Genomic DNA, 13,737 nt, shown 5'->3' with positions numbered 1-13,737 from the left:
GGTCTAAAGCACCTACTTAGAACAAGCTTAGCAAAGCACAGGGACCACGGTTCAATCCCCCAGCACCACATGCCAGCCAGCCCCGCCCCCTGGTGCACTGAGCTGGCCACACACACACACATAAATAAATAAATAAAATTTAAAAAAAAAAAGAGTAGACTAGAATATGCTCTGCCTGCCATGTCACAATATGAGAAAAAGGTTGTCTGCAAACCTCTGCAAATGCAGTCTCTGGGTACCATGAGCTTCGAAGCCCCAGGATCCAGAACTGTGATAAAAAATTAACATAATTTAAGCCATTTATTCTATGGGACTTTGTTATAGTACAGTTCCAACCAACTAAAACATGCACGGTGTAACATGTATCACTTTGTTCTTTTTACAACTGAATAGTATTCCATTCTACAGACAGATCACATTTCAGTTACAGGCTGATGGGCACTTCAATTGCTTCTAGCTGTAGGCTATTAAGATAACATGTTATGAATATTTAGACACAAGTTCTTTTGCTGGCATATGCTTTCATTCGTCTTGTTTAGATACCCAAGGGAGAAATTGCTGGATTATGAAGGGTTTACTTACTTTTGTTTTGTGGTTTAGTAAGTAATGTGGACTAAGAAGAATCTGATTCCTTCAAATATGTGGTTGATGATGTCTTTGAAGTTTTTTGTTTCTATATTTAAGCATATCACCTAACGTCTATCACTGTATTTGTACAGCTTAATGTTTAGCCAAACATTGGTCAAGACTACTTAAACATTCAAACCAATAAGGCTCCTAATCTCTGCTAATGGGCAGAGATAAGGGTTGATATGATAAAAAATAATGTATTTGTTCTTTTTCTGGGAATAGACTCCTAATATCTTTGGTATTTACTATATAAAAGAGTGCTTTTTGTTATTCATAATGAGCTCATTTTGATCACCACTGTAGAGTTTATGCAAAGAAGGTGACAGGACAGCTCCCTGCTATTTTCACAATAGAGCTGGTCACCAGAAAGACCAGGAGTTTAGAGGGTTAGAACTCCAGGCTCACTCAGCAAGATGCTCAGAAAGGAGAGATGGTAGAGGATGAGACTGGGGCTGGAAAAAACCCTTGAACAATGAGATGGGAAAATCCACATGGACAGAGGATTCTGTGCTTATCTATCTAGTTCATTTGTATCCTTTACAATAAACTGGTAAAGAAAATAAAGTTCTGTGAGCTATTCTAGCAAAGCATTGAACGTAAAGTTCATTGTGCAACTGTACCTGTACCAAATTCTTTGAGGAGAAATTTACTGATTTGGGTCAACAACTGAAAACTTGTTTGTAGTTTCTTTTATAATCTTTAAGCTGACTTACCTCCAGGGAGTTTGTCAATATAGAATGTGAGGTCAAAGAAAATGTAAGAAAAAGTCCCTTTTGGCCTTACCCTCTTTATAGTCCTGTTAGCTGGTTTGTTGTTTTTTGAAGTGCAGAGATTGAATGCAAGGACCTACATGTCCTAGGCAAGGACTACAATACAGAGTCCACATCATGAAACCTAGTTTGTACAGAGATATTCTATAGCCTCTACCTCTCTTCCTTCATGCCTCCCTGTTGCCTGTACTTGGTTCCTAATACCCAGACTCCTTGCTGATTCTATTAAATAATCATGGATGAGCTTTCAGGACCATATCCTTTATTTTTTAAGTAAATCTATAGATCAGTATATGTCTAAAATAATGGTTATTCACTGTAGGTCTCTGGAATGGTTCTGCTTCATCCATGTCACTGGATTACATGTTACAGCTGGAGGCTATTGTCATGAAGTTCCTGAGAAATCCTTATAAGTCTTTTGGGCAAAAGATACACCCACTAAATTCCTGGATGGAAAAAAGTATGCATCTCTTGGATATGACTCTTCTAACATTATCAGAATTAACAGGATATTCAGTCACTATTTTTGTCTTTGGATAACTGTCTTGATGGCATCATAGCCAGGCGGCCATTCTGCATGAGTCGTATTACATTGCACAATAGCTTTCACATTAGTTTTTCCAAATAGTAGAGAATTGAGAAGATTGCCTTTATATTTTTAGGCTTTCTCTTAGATTTTTGTTCAGTTTAATAAAGGTAGAGTTTTATTCTAAAATTTTTCTACTATATTTTCATTGCATTTTATGAAGGGAGAACTTTTAGTCTGTCATTATAACTTCAAGTACCCAAAGCAACTTGCAATATTATCAATACCCAATAGCATCATTTAAAACATAAAAGCAAAAAATGCATTAATTTTCCCCTTATAAATCAGATCAATTGAAAAATATATAACTTGTAGCATTCAGGAAGACTTAAGCAAGAGGATTTCCCCAAGTTCAAGGTCAGTCTGGTTACATAGCGAATTCAAGGCCAGCCTAAAGTATGTAGTGAGACCCTATCTCAAAAAAAAAAAAAAAAAAAAAAGGAAGAAGAAGAAAAAAAAACAAAAACAAAACTAAAGCAACAACATTTTTTGAAAGATTTTTCCTGACCCAATGCTTTGCACTTCCTTTTGAAGTAACAGATACCATAGAACTTACAAATTTACATCAAAGAAGGGATTAAACAGCTTGGAAGTTATGTTCAACAATTTTCTTCTGGTTTTAGACAAATGATAATCTGTAAGTGGATTTTGAGTACTCAGGAGAGGGCATTTAAGGTAAAGTTTGAAAATGATACAGAGTAGAAGAAATTCTGACTGATAGTCATTGCCTGTATGAATTTTCAGGAAACTGAGTCTTGGAAATCGTCCCCTGCAAGATGGGGACTAACGTCGATTTTACAACCTATCTGTGGCAGAAATGGGGATGACTACAGAAGTAAATACCATGTTTCAGAAAAAAACTAAAGTTCACCTATTACTAGATTCTATTTCTGTCCACTGTCTTTAATGCTGTGTTGTATACCTATGAATTGGGCTGAATCCTGAATTTTCGCATTTGGCTAAGACACTTAAAATACACACATTTCCTCCCACCCTTTTAACTTAGAGTCACTGAGAAAGAAAACCGCCTCATTCCCAAAGCCCTGAAAGCTAAACCTGGACTATTGGTTTAAAACTGCATAGAAACCACAGCAACTCATATGCAGACAACCTTCATGCCTTTGTAACAATGAAGGTAGTGATTTATTTATTTAGCACTGGGAGTTATTGACTGCCAGGTCATTAGGAAATACCTCTAAGCTTGATTGCTTTGACATTTGATTTGTTTTTATAAAAGAGAAATATTTCTGCTTCTCAGTACTGATGTTTGTACAAGTTTTCATTTCATTTTTGAGTGATTTGACAATTATACTTGAGAACATGCAAGTTACAATACAAGGCACAGGGTAAATAGAATAGAAATTTGAAATACATATTACTTACATGTATGTATCACTTCATTTAGAGTAAGAGTGAAAGGATACATGTGTATATGTGTGTAGCAATAAGAAATAATATAATTAAATTCAAAATTAGCTTTAACAAGGTTAAGTAGATAATGGTTTACCTTGTGGCTATCTGTAGAAAAAAAATAATCTATACTGTCTTTAAAAGAGCTTTCAAATTTGTGTGACAGAAGCACACAGTACAGAATCTAGTCAGTTTTCTCCCTTAACCCAACCTCTGAAATTGGAACACTGTTCTCCATAGAACAGTGGTAGGCACTGGAGAGATGCAAAAATAAACTATACAGTATATGCCTTTGTACCATACATCTATGTAGACAGTGCAGTCCCACAACTTGGGAAAAGCAAATTCTATCCATGTAAGAAGAGTAAATTCCCTTTGAGCAAGAACCCATTGTTTAAAATGTCAGTCTTCTTTCTATTATCATTATAGATTGTACATATTGGGGGAAAATAATTGAGGAGAACACAGTTGAAGTGCAGCAACTTAGGGGCATTTTTTCTTGTTTCATGTCCCTTCAACCTGTAGTTTCCATAACACGAGAATAGTGACAGGGAGGAACTCAGAGAAACCTTGGAAGGCAAATGAAGGGAGTCTGTGGCAGGACATTTTGGTTTTTTTCTTGTTTTCGTTCTCAGGCTAAATATATTGTGGAGGTTCCTTATTTTTATTTGTCTCAGTTGCCTTATTTGTAAAATGATGACAGTATCAATATGAGGTTGATTCAATAATCAAGGAATAGGTACAAAAGTAACATCTGTACAATAGGGCTCTTCTGTGTTAGCAGTGACCTAAAAACAAACACTAGAACATTTTCTTATGAAAGGAAGCTTTCCATACATTATTGGGACGAAAAATTCTAAGAAATAAATCTATAATCTGTTTTCTCATGGCTAGTATTATAGTTTTAAGTAAAAGTTGTTATTCTAGTATTTGGTCAACTAGATGTAATTTTTTCTTACCTGAAAGATAAGAAAATACACTTCCATCAGTGGTGCCTACAGTATTCTCAGTTAAAATTTTACTGACATTATTTTTGGAATAATTACATTAGGAAGGTGGCAGAAATTAACTTGCCTAAAATGATTCACATGTGTTTCCTTCATAAAAGGACACAATTTACTCCAGAATATTAGGTCCTACTTCCAACTTTATAGTTTTAAAGAAGGCTTCATTTATCTTTATATTAATTGTGTTTGACTTGGCTATTTCCTAGGGTAAGTGGTAAAATTCTCTCTTTTCTAAAGAGATAGATATATGGGTGAAAGGGGTGGGGTGGGGGATTCCCACCGATATTTCATTCTCATAGTAACTGATGATATCAAATTCCATGGTAGTATAAGGATTGGAGAAAAAAGTGGACTGGAAGATAACATTCTTGCAATTCTCATCTTAGTCTCACCTGGGTGACAAAATATCCTCTTGGATGTAGAGGCCACTCTAGCAATGAGAGCCAAACTCTACATCAACCTAATCTCATTTTTTCTTGATGTAGATCTGAAGATGTTTCTACCCTGCATATCACTGATTTTAACTCTAGGATCTGTGATTTAGCATTTCAGTTTCTCCATCTTAGTTTAAATTCAAATTGTCTCCCAGTGCTCAAGTAATAAGCAAGTTTTAAAATCCCAAACCAAATCATTTGATAAAACTGGTGTGTGTGTGATACAGCTGACTACTCTGTTCGCCATGTTGCAATCTTAATTTCCTAGCAGCTCTTTAACAATGAAAGTACTCTAAGAGTCAATAAGTGACAGCCATGATTGGCCTCCACTGAAGTCACGAGTCTCATGGGAGACTTAGCTTGGGGAAGGGGAAGGGGAAGGTCACCTTTATCTAATTGGAAATAATGAGAACCTCAGAAACAGGAATTCAGAACGTTAATAAAAGCAAAGAAAGAAGTACTGCCAAATATATTACCCAAGCAAATTTCTCAGAGTCTAGTCCTTTGGGACTGATAAACTTATGTACATTTGCTTAAAGTCTGTAGGAATCCTACTGCATCACAGCTGTGCACTGACCAAGTTCACTGAGTCTAAATATAAAGTATGAGGATAAACCTAAGATGCAATTCACATCATGCTATGCACAGAAATAAACTTGAAAGCTAACTACAAACCCAGTGGGTTTTAAAAAAAAAAAGGAGGAATATGTACTTTTTCTTCAGCTGTACATCTATTTTAGATGCTCAGAAATAGGACTGGAAATGAAGTTGAGGAAAATAATGAATAAAGGCAGGTACTGGTGATAATTCATTTGAAAGAAAAATGCCAAAACAAGGAGACATTATCTGTAAACATACAACTTTAGCAATGGCAGTTATTTCAGACTTTGATAGGGTACAGAACACTTTGGATAACTGTTCCTCTAGGTGCTATTCTCAGAGAACCAATTTTTCATCAATTGTTGTGGCCTACTTTTACATAAACAAAGAGACAAAGTATAATTTTAGGGGAGAATAACACTGAACTATGTCCCAGCCCTTTTTAAATTTTGAGATAGGATCTTGTTAAGCTACCCAGGCTCAACTTCAACTTGTGATTTTTCAGCCTCAGCCTCAAAGAATGCTGGGATTACAGGAATGCCCCACCATACCTGCCTCAGGAATGTTTACTATGCAGAACATTACAAACATTAGTCTGTTTTTTCTAAGTATAGCCCCACAACTATGATATATTAAACTTCTCTCATTGTCTTCAAGAATATATCAGATTTCATAACTTTCTGGTCATGTTTAGTTATTAAAAAATAGACTTTTGCACCTTAAAACAGGATGGAAAAAAAGATAAAGCATGCCATGTTCTTCCATTCTTTCACATTCTTCTATTTCCTAAAGCTGGGGGCAAGAAAAAGGTGGGGGAATTAGAAGTTGACTTATGTAAACATTCATAAACCAGACTACTGAGGTACAAGGCATTTTTGGAATCACTCAAGCTTGGAATGGCTATGCCCATTTTCAGAAGATTCTGTTGAACAGGGCCAGGGAGATAGCTCAGTGGTCTAAGTAGCTGCTTGGCAAGCGCCAGATTCTGAGTTAGATCCCCAGTACCACAAAAATAAAAAAAGAAAGAAAATTCTGTTGATACATTGGTCTTTTCATGAGAACAGAGTGCTTGATTTCTGGGGTGTTTAATTTTTCTAAAGGTTGGCTTTCTGAAGTGAGTGCTCTCTCTCAACCCTATGGTTGCATAAACTACTCCATCCCAACCTCTGTATCCTTCCACAGGGAGGGGAGCATTGGCTCTCTTTCAAGTATTATTTTTTTCAATAAATTTTCCTGTGTATTTTAAGGCATACAACAGGAGGCCCAGGTATTCCTTATTTTGGTGCCTTAATGCCCTATGGTAGAGAGTTTCCTCCCCTTAGAATATGTAAACCAGAAATATGTACCTTTCTCCAAATGCCTTGATGAGCTCTCTCAAAGAAATTTCTCACCATGCTCTACTGTGCTCCAAGAGAAAATCTACATGGGAGACTGTAGATTCTACAGATCAGCAAGGAATATGGAAAAAAAAATCTGCTATTTACATCTCTATTTACAGTGATTGTCCACCATATTCCCCCATCACTTGACAATCTTCTCAGCCAGCTGTTCCTAAATAGGGACACTGGTCAACAGAGGATATTACAAAGGTACATAGCTCTAGAGGACCCTCTGAATGCTGGTGTAGAACAGCTTTCAGAACTGATACAGACTTTGTCACAAAGGTCATTAAGAGCTGGCAATACATCTTAAACATTTTTCACCGTAAGCATACTAGCACATTATCAGCAATTTGAGGACAGGGCACATTTTAAAATGGCTTCTAAACTACTCTGGTTTCAATTTTATCTTTCTACATTCCACTGAGGTATAGAATTCACAGACAATGCCAGTCAGATTAAAGTAGGATAATCCTTATTTACGTCTGTTGAATGAGCTTCACTTTCCTCTACGAGACTCAAAGTGTCACCAATTCAATTAACTTTCTCTTTGTTCTCTGAAGATACCCAGATAGTGCTTTTCAAAGCTATTTCTAAGAAAATGAACCACATGTACTCAGCATGTTAATAAGTAATTAGTACTCCATTAAAAAAGGAGATATAAATCCACTGATTATATTTTGCTCCTAGGGTGCCTGGTTCATTTGTCCTCCCATGAACCCAGAGGCTATTTATAGAACCTGCTTGAAAGAATTCTGGCTTATGATACTGTGAACCAGGTTTGATGGGCTGACTTGTGTCCTCCAAAGGAGATACACTGAAATTATAACCCCCAAATTCATAATGTGATTATATTTGGAATATAGGATTTTTACAAAACTAGTGATTTTATTTTATTTTTATGTATTTAGTACAGGGTCTACAAGGTCTCCCTACAGAGATTGGACTTGTAGTGATCCTCTGGCTTTCAGACTCCCAAGTGCTGGGATTACAGGCTGTGCCACCATGCCCAGTCTCATTCGTCATCTCAGCATGCCCCAGGGTTGGTCCTGGACTGGTCAAAACTAGTCCAGTTAAAATGAGGTCATTTAGGTATGGTTTAATCTAATATGATTGGTGGGTAGCCATACAGGAGATATCTGAGACACGTTAGGCTTTCAGCTCTGTACAACCTGTGCCATCCCCACCATGGGCCTAGGCCTCAAATCATCCATGTGGGAGGCAAGAGGAGAGTGGCCTAGCTACCAAATCCTGACTAGCTTTGCTCCTGTGTTCTCCACAGCACAAGGAGGGAGAAGTGACAACCAAAAGACTAACCCTATTGAAGCTAAGACCAATATTTAGGAGGAGAGTTTCACTCCAGGACTGAAGGGTTACCCTACCCCAGAGATCAGGTGAGACAACCTTGGACAACAGGTTTAGAGAGGGTGAGAGTGAAACAGAGCTCTCCTAGGATCCTCTGGGAGTTTTAAGCATGGGCCAGGAGGATCATAAGGTCTATATACTGTGGTAGATGGTCAGGTCTGGTGAGTATAACATTCAGTAGGGGCGGACCTGAATGAAACTGGCCTAACACTGGTGATATACTTGAGCTTTTGCACCACTGCTTACATCTAGCATTAATTACTGTGTTTTGCTGGGGAAACAGCTCAGCAGCACAAGCCCTGCCTAGCAAGCATCAAATCCTGAGTTAGATCCCTGGTCTAAAAGGAATCATTGTGTTTTCTTGAAAATAAGACCTAACTGGAATGACTTAGATGCAACCAGCTCTAACTGGTCATTACCATGGTTATTGCCAGTGTTATGCAGAAGAATATACCTCATTGTTCTCTTCATTGGTGACTATTCTGCAATAAGTGATTGGAGGTGGCTTTCTTTTTCCTACTTAGGTCTTATTTTCAGGGAAACATGAAGTAGTCTAAGTTACTACAAGTCAATATCTGGGTGGCCTAAGTATCTTCACTAAAATTATCTCTTTTCTCTGGTTATAGAGTTTTGGGGGTATGTTAATAACTAGTTGTTAATATCTAATATTTGATACCACTATAGATGCTGACTTTACTACTCTGGCCAAAGTGACATAAATGTGGCTATCAATTACTTTTCTCAGTATCCCAACAACTGGATCACTTTATGATCTGGGTCACAAAGAATATTGTGGCTCACTTGCAATGAAATGGGCACTTGGCTAAAGTAGCCACAAGCCAGAGCACAAGAAAATAAAAAATAGAAACATGAAAAGACAAGGCAACCAGCAAATACTTCCAAAAACTCCCACTCTCTCCCCTCCCCCGAAAAAGAAAAAAATGGTTCAGGAAGCATCCAAAGGGAGAAAATCACAAGCCACACAATAAAAATTTCAAAGGGTATCAATGGAGGCAAAACAAAAGGTGTTTGGTGAATATAAAGAAGATATAGCTAACCAGATAATTACTCTATTGAAACAAATGATGAGCAAGTGTAACAAAAATCTAGTGGAGTGAAATATAAATGCTCAGCATAGAAAATAATTGGAGTCCATAAAAAGTTCCAAACACAAATCCAGGCGATTAAAATACCTTTGAAAGAATAGCAGAAACAACCAAAGTGAAGACAGAATATCAGATGTAAAGGTCAGAGGCACAATCAATGATCACTTAATGGTAGATATCTTAAAGACAATAAGAAAACATGAAAAATAGATATAGCAGCTGCTAGATGACGCAAAAAAAGATATATAAAATAATTGGAGTTAATGAACAGTAAGAAGCAACACAAAAGGCATACAAATGAAAATAATAGCAGAAAACTTTCCAGACCTAAAAAAAGAATTTAATGCACAGAAAAGTGAAGCATGCAGACTTCTGACTAGCCATGATCAGAAAAAAAAAAAAAAAAAAAAAACACTCCACATCACAAAGAAATCTACTAGAAATTCTATAGAAGAATAGAATCCTAAAGACTACTAGAGAAAAGCAACAAGTCACATATAATGGAGAACCCATGAGACTTGCAACAGACTTTTCAACACAAAACTTAAAGGCAAGAAAAGTCTGGAATGAAGTGTTTCAAGTTCTAACAGAAAACAACTTCTAACCCAGACTGATATAATCTGCAGTTATTTTTCAAAATTGATGGAAAAATAAGATATTTTCATAATCAAAGAGAACCTAAAGAAATTTACAACCACCAAGCCAATGCTTCAAAAAAAATCTCAAAAATATTCTATAAGGAAACAATAAAACAGTGCTAAATGGTTCAATACAAGGAATGCATCATTTAGGGCTAGCAATTAAACAGAAGGGAAAAAAATTAAAATAAAACATACAATGATAGGAATAAGCTAACACCTGACAATTATAATTATCAATGTAAATGGACACTATTTGCCAGTTGAAAGACAGGTTATTGGGGCTGAGGAGATAGCTCAGTAGACTAAGCGTCTGCCTGGCAAGTCTGGCAAGTGCAAGGTCCTGAGTTCAATGCCCGGTACGGAGAGAGAGAGAGAGAGAGAGAGAGAGAGAGAGAGAGAGAGAGAGAGAGAGAGAGAGATATTATGGGAATAGATTAAGAAACAAAATCCAATGGTATGCGGCATACAGAAAAAAACATTTAACAGAAAAAGAAATTCACAGACTAAAACTAGAGGGCTACATTCCATGCAACAAAACCTGAAAACAAGCAGAAGTAGCTACCCTATTTTCAGAAAGGTGGACTTTAAGCCAAGGCTGCTCAAAAGTGTCAAAGAAACATTATATATAGGTTGATGCAACCATTACACAAGCAGAGATTACACGATAAACATCTATATACCAAACCATAGTGCACTCAGTTTCAACAGATATACACAATAGTATTCCACCTAACAACAGAATATACATTCTTTTTTGGCAGCACGTGGTACTTCCTACAAAACAGAGCACATACCAGCTAATAAAGCTTGCCTAAATAAATGGAAGTAAATAAAAATTTTACTATGCATATTATTTGATCATTTTGCAATGAAACTAGAAATCAACAGCAAAAGAAACCACAGAAGCTATGCAAATACGTGAAAATTAAACAACACACTCTTCAATAATCAATGGATCAGGTCAAATTAAGGAAGAATTAAGACAGGTCCTAAAATAAATAATGATGCCAGTATAATACACTAGAACTTATGTGACACAATGAAAGCATTCCTATGAGGTACCTTTTACAGAATTGATTGATCATATCAGAAAAACAGAAGAAGCCCAAATAAATAACCTAGTGATAAGCTCAAGGTCTTAGAAAAACAAGAATAAAGAGCAGAAATGAATGAAATAGAGAAAAAGGAAGAAATGAATTGATGAAATGGTTCTTTGAAAGAATAAAGTAATCAGTCTTAACCAATGGTACCCAAAAAAAGAAAAGATATAAACAAATACAATTAGATTGAAAAAAGGTAAAATCAGAAATGGGAAAAGGTAAAACGAAAACAGAATTTAGAAAATTATTAGGAATTACTCCATAAACATATGTACCAAAACATGAAGAACTCAGAAGAGATGCCTAGATACATATGAATTATAAAAATTGGTCCAAGAAAGCTTACAAATCTTGAACAATCTAAAGCAAAAATTTGAACAGTGAGTATAAATACTATCAGAGAATGCCATCTAAAGTTGAAAACAGAAATTGAGGTAGTTCATTTGTTTATCAACTGATGACAAAGACTGCTAGCAAACTATGAAAAGCTAAGGAAGCACCTGCTTAGGCAGATGCAGAGGCTAGGAGTTCCATCCCCAGGCCTGCTGAGACAATGAATTTCTATTATTTAGGCTATCTAATTTGTAATACTTAATTCAGCAGGCCTCACAAGCTAATATACCATGTCCCACTTCCTGTTTTCAAATTTGTCCATTTTTAAATTCACATTTAGGCTGGGGAGATAGTTCAGTGGTCTACTCATCTGCCAGGCAAGCACAAGGTTCCAAGTTCAATCCGCAGTACTGTGTGCAGGCCCTGAAACCAGGCATGGTGGCCCAGCACTGGGGAGGCTGAGACAGGAGGATCTTTATGAATTCAAACTGTGTAGCAAGACCCTGTATTAAAAAATAAATAAATAAAAGTTTAAAAAATAAATCCATATATAAAAAGGAGTCCCCTCACACTTTGGATTAAGTCCTGTAAGGGTGAGGCTAAAACAGAGAAATAGCTACTGGGATTTTGATATGGTGGAACTACTCAAATCTTGGCCTCCCCACTCTTAGTTCTTCATCCTGCTCTATCTCTGTTAATTGTTGTAAAACTGGACCCTTTCTGAAATTCATACTCTTGGATCCATTTGGCAGTACAACTAATTTCACAACCAGTTTCTCTGGGTTTGGGAAGTTTAAACTAGCACTTTATAGTAGGTTTCTGAGTGACTTGGATGATGGTGGTACATGAAGTTGACAACAACTGCTAACCTGGCAGCACACCCACATTTAGGTTCAGATTCTAGCTCTGCAAGTTACTAGTTATCATTTTCTCTACCTCCTACTGTTTGTCTCTTCCTCTTCCCCTTATGCCTTTTCTGAGACAGAAATGGCACTGTCCAGTAAAAAATGATTCCAGTAGATCTTTTATTTATTCCCTTCTCTGAGATGAAATAGCTTTCTCTCTAATGACTCTATTTAGGCAAAGCAGTAAATAGAGAACTTAATGAAGCCATTTGAACTTTGAAAATAAAAATGTGAACCATCTGCTCCTACCCAGAAAGGCACACAAAGAACCTCATCATCTAGGAAAAGTCTTTATTTGACTAATTAGAAAACCAATACTTAAATGTTTTCTAGTCCAGTGATCTTTTCATTTGGTTCCTTGCTGGTATGGCTGGGAGGAGAAAAACTTGGAGATTAAAAGAACACAACTTAATGGCAAAAGAGATAACTAAATGATGACACATGAAGACCTTAGTTCCAGTTAATAATAAAAACGAGGGAGCTTCACTATCACACATTTAATTCAATGAGATCTATAGCCAATAGCAATGTCTAGCAAATGGGCAGAAACTCTTTATACTGCTCACAGTAAGTACAATAAGACTTCAAAGGGAGGAAAAGAAGCTAATACTTATTGAACATCCTCACTGTAATTCTAATTTATATGCATTATATTTCATTTAACCTTCATCACAAAAGTCTAATTAATGATATTTTATACATTGGTAAGCTGAAACTTCAAAATGTTTAGAAACTTCCCCCAGAAACTGATTAATAGTAACAGGCAGACCCAGGAAGTACTATTAGCCAGTGATGCTCTGATTTTTAGATTATTTGAAGTATAACACTGTTTGCAGAAAAACTGACAGGTGATTCTCTTTCAGTAACTAAAGATAAAGTAGATACTATGTATACATATATGGAAATGTGTAGATTCAGGGAGGGTCTCATTTTCTTGAGAAAAGATTAAGAGCTATGAAAAAGATGTTGGGGACTTAGATGTGATTTTTTTTCTAATGTGATATTAAATAGAGGCCATATTAAGGATTACGTCTAGATAATGCTAGTCACAATTACATACGTGTGTATGTGTAAATGATATGTATGATATCTTTATGATGATATATCAAGATTATGACCAAAAAAGTAATTTTCCAACTTTTGATTTCTGCTGTTACTATTGGTTTCATTTTTTAAAACTGCTCTCCTGTTATGGTATGAATGTTGTATCTCTCTAATATTCATGTTCTCTACATCAACTGTATTAAAATGTGAGAAATAATGCTGGATACTGTGGTGCATGGCTGCAACCCCTAGCACTTGGGAGGCTGAGGCAGGAAGCTCAGTTCTAGGCCAGCCTGGGATATATAGTGAATTCAATGACAGGCTGAATTACAGAGGTGTGAAGACCTTATCTGAAAAAAAAATTAATTTATTAATAAAAATAAAAAGATTTTAATATATATTAAGATTTTTATAGTATTAAAATATT

At 36.2% G+C, this 13,737-nt stretch overlaps 1 long non-coding RNA gene across 1 annotated transcript in view; it reads right to left on the bottom strand.

Moving 5' to 3' along the window:
* LOC111812200 overlaps nt 1–13,737 on the bottom strand; it is a 53,308-nt gene that overhangs the window by 32,508 nt on the left and 7,063 nt on the right. The window contains exon 2 of the long non-coding RNA XR_002817772.1: nt 215–268. This is a non-coding gene — a long non-coding RNA (uncharacterized LOC111812200). The remainder of the gene's footprint in view (nt 1–214; nt 269–13,737) is intronic.

The sequence above is a fragment of the Octodon degus genome, unplaced genomic scaffold, assembly GCF_000260255.1.
Source record: "Octodon degus isolate 3935 unplaced genomic scaffold, OctDeg1.0 scaffold00116, whole genome shotgun sequence".
NCBI lineage: Eukaryota > Metazoa > Chordata > Mammalia > Rodentia > Octodontidae > Octodon > Octodon degus.
The sequence above is the reverse complement of the archived record's forward strand: the minus strand, read 5'-3'. Positions and strand labels throughout refer to the sequence as shown.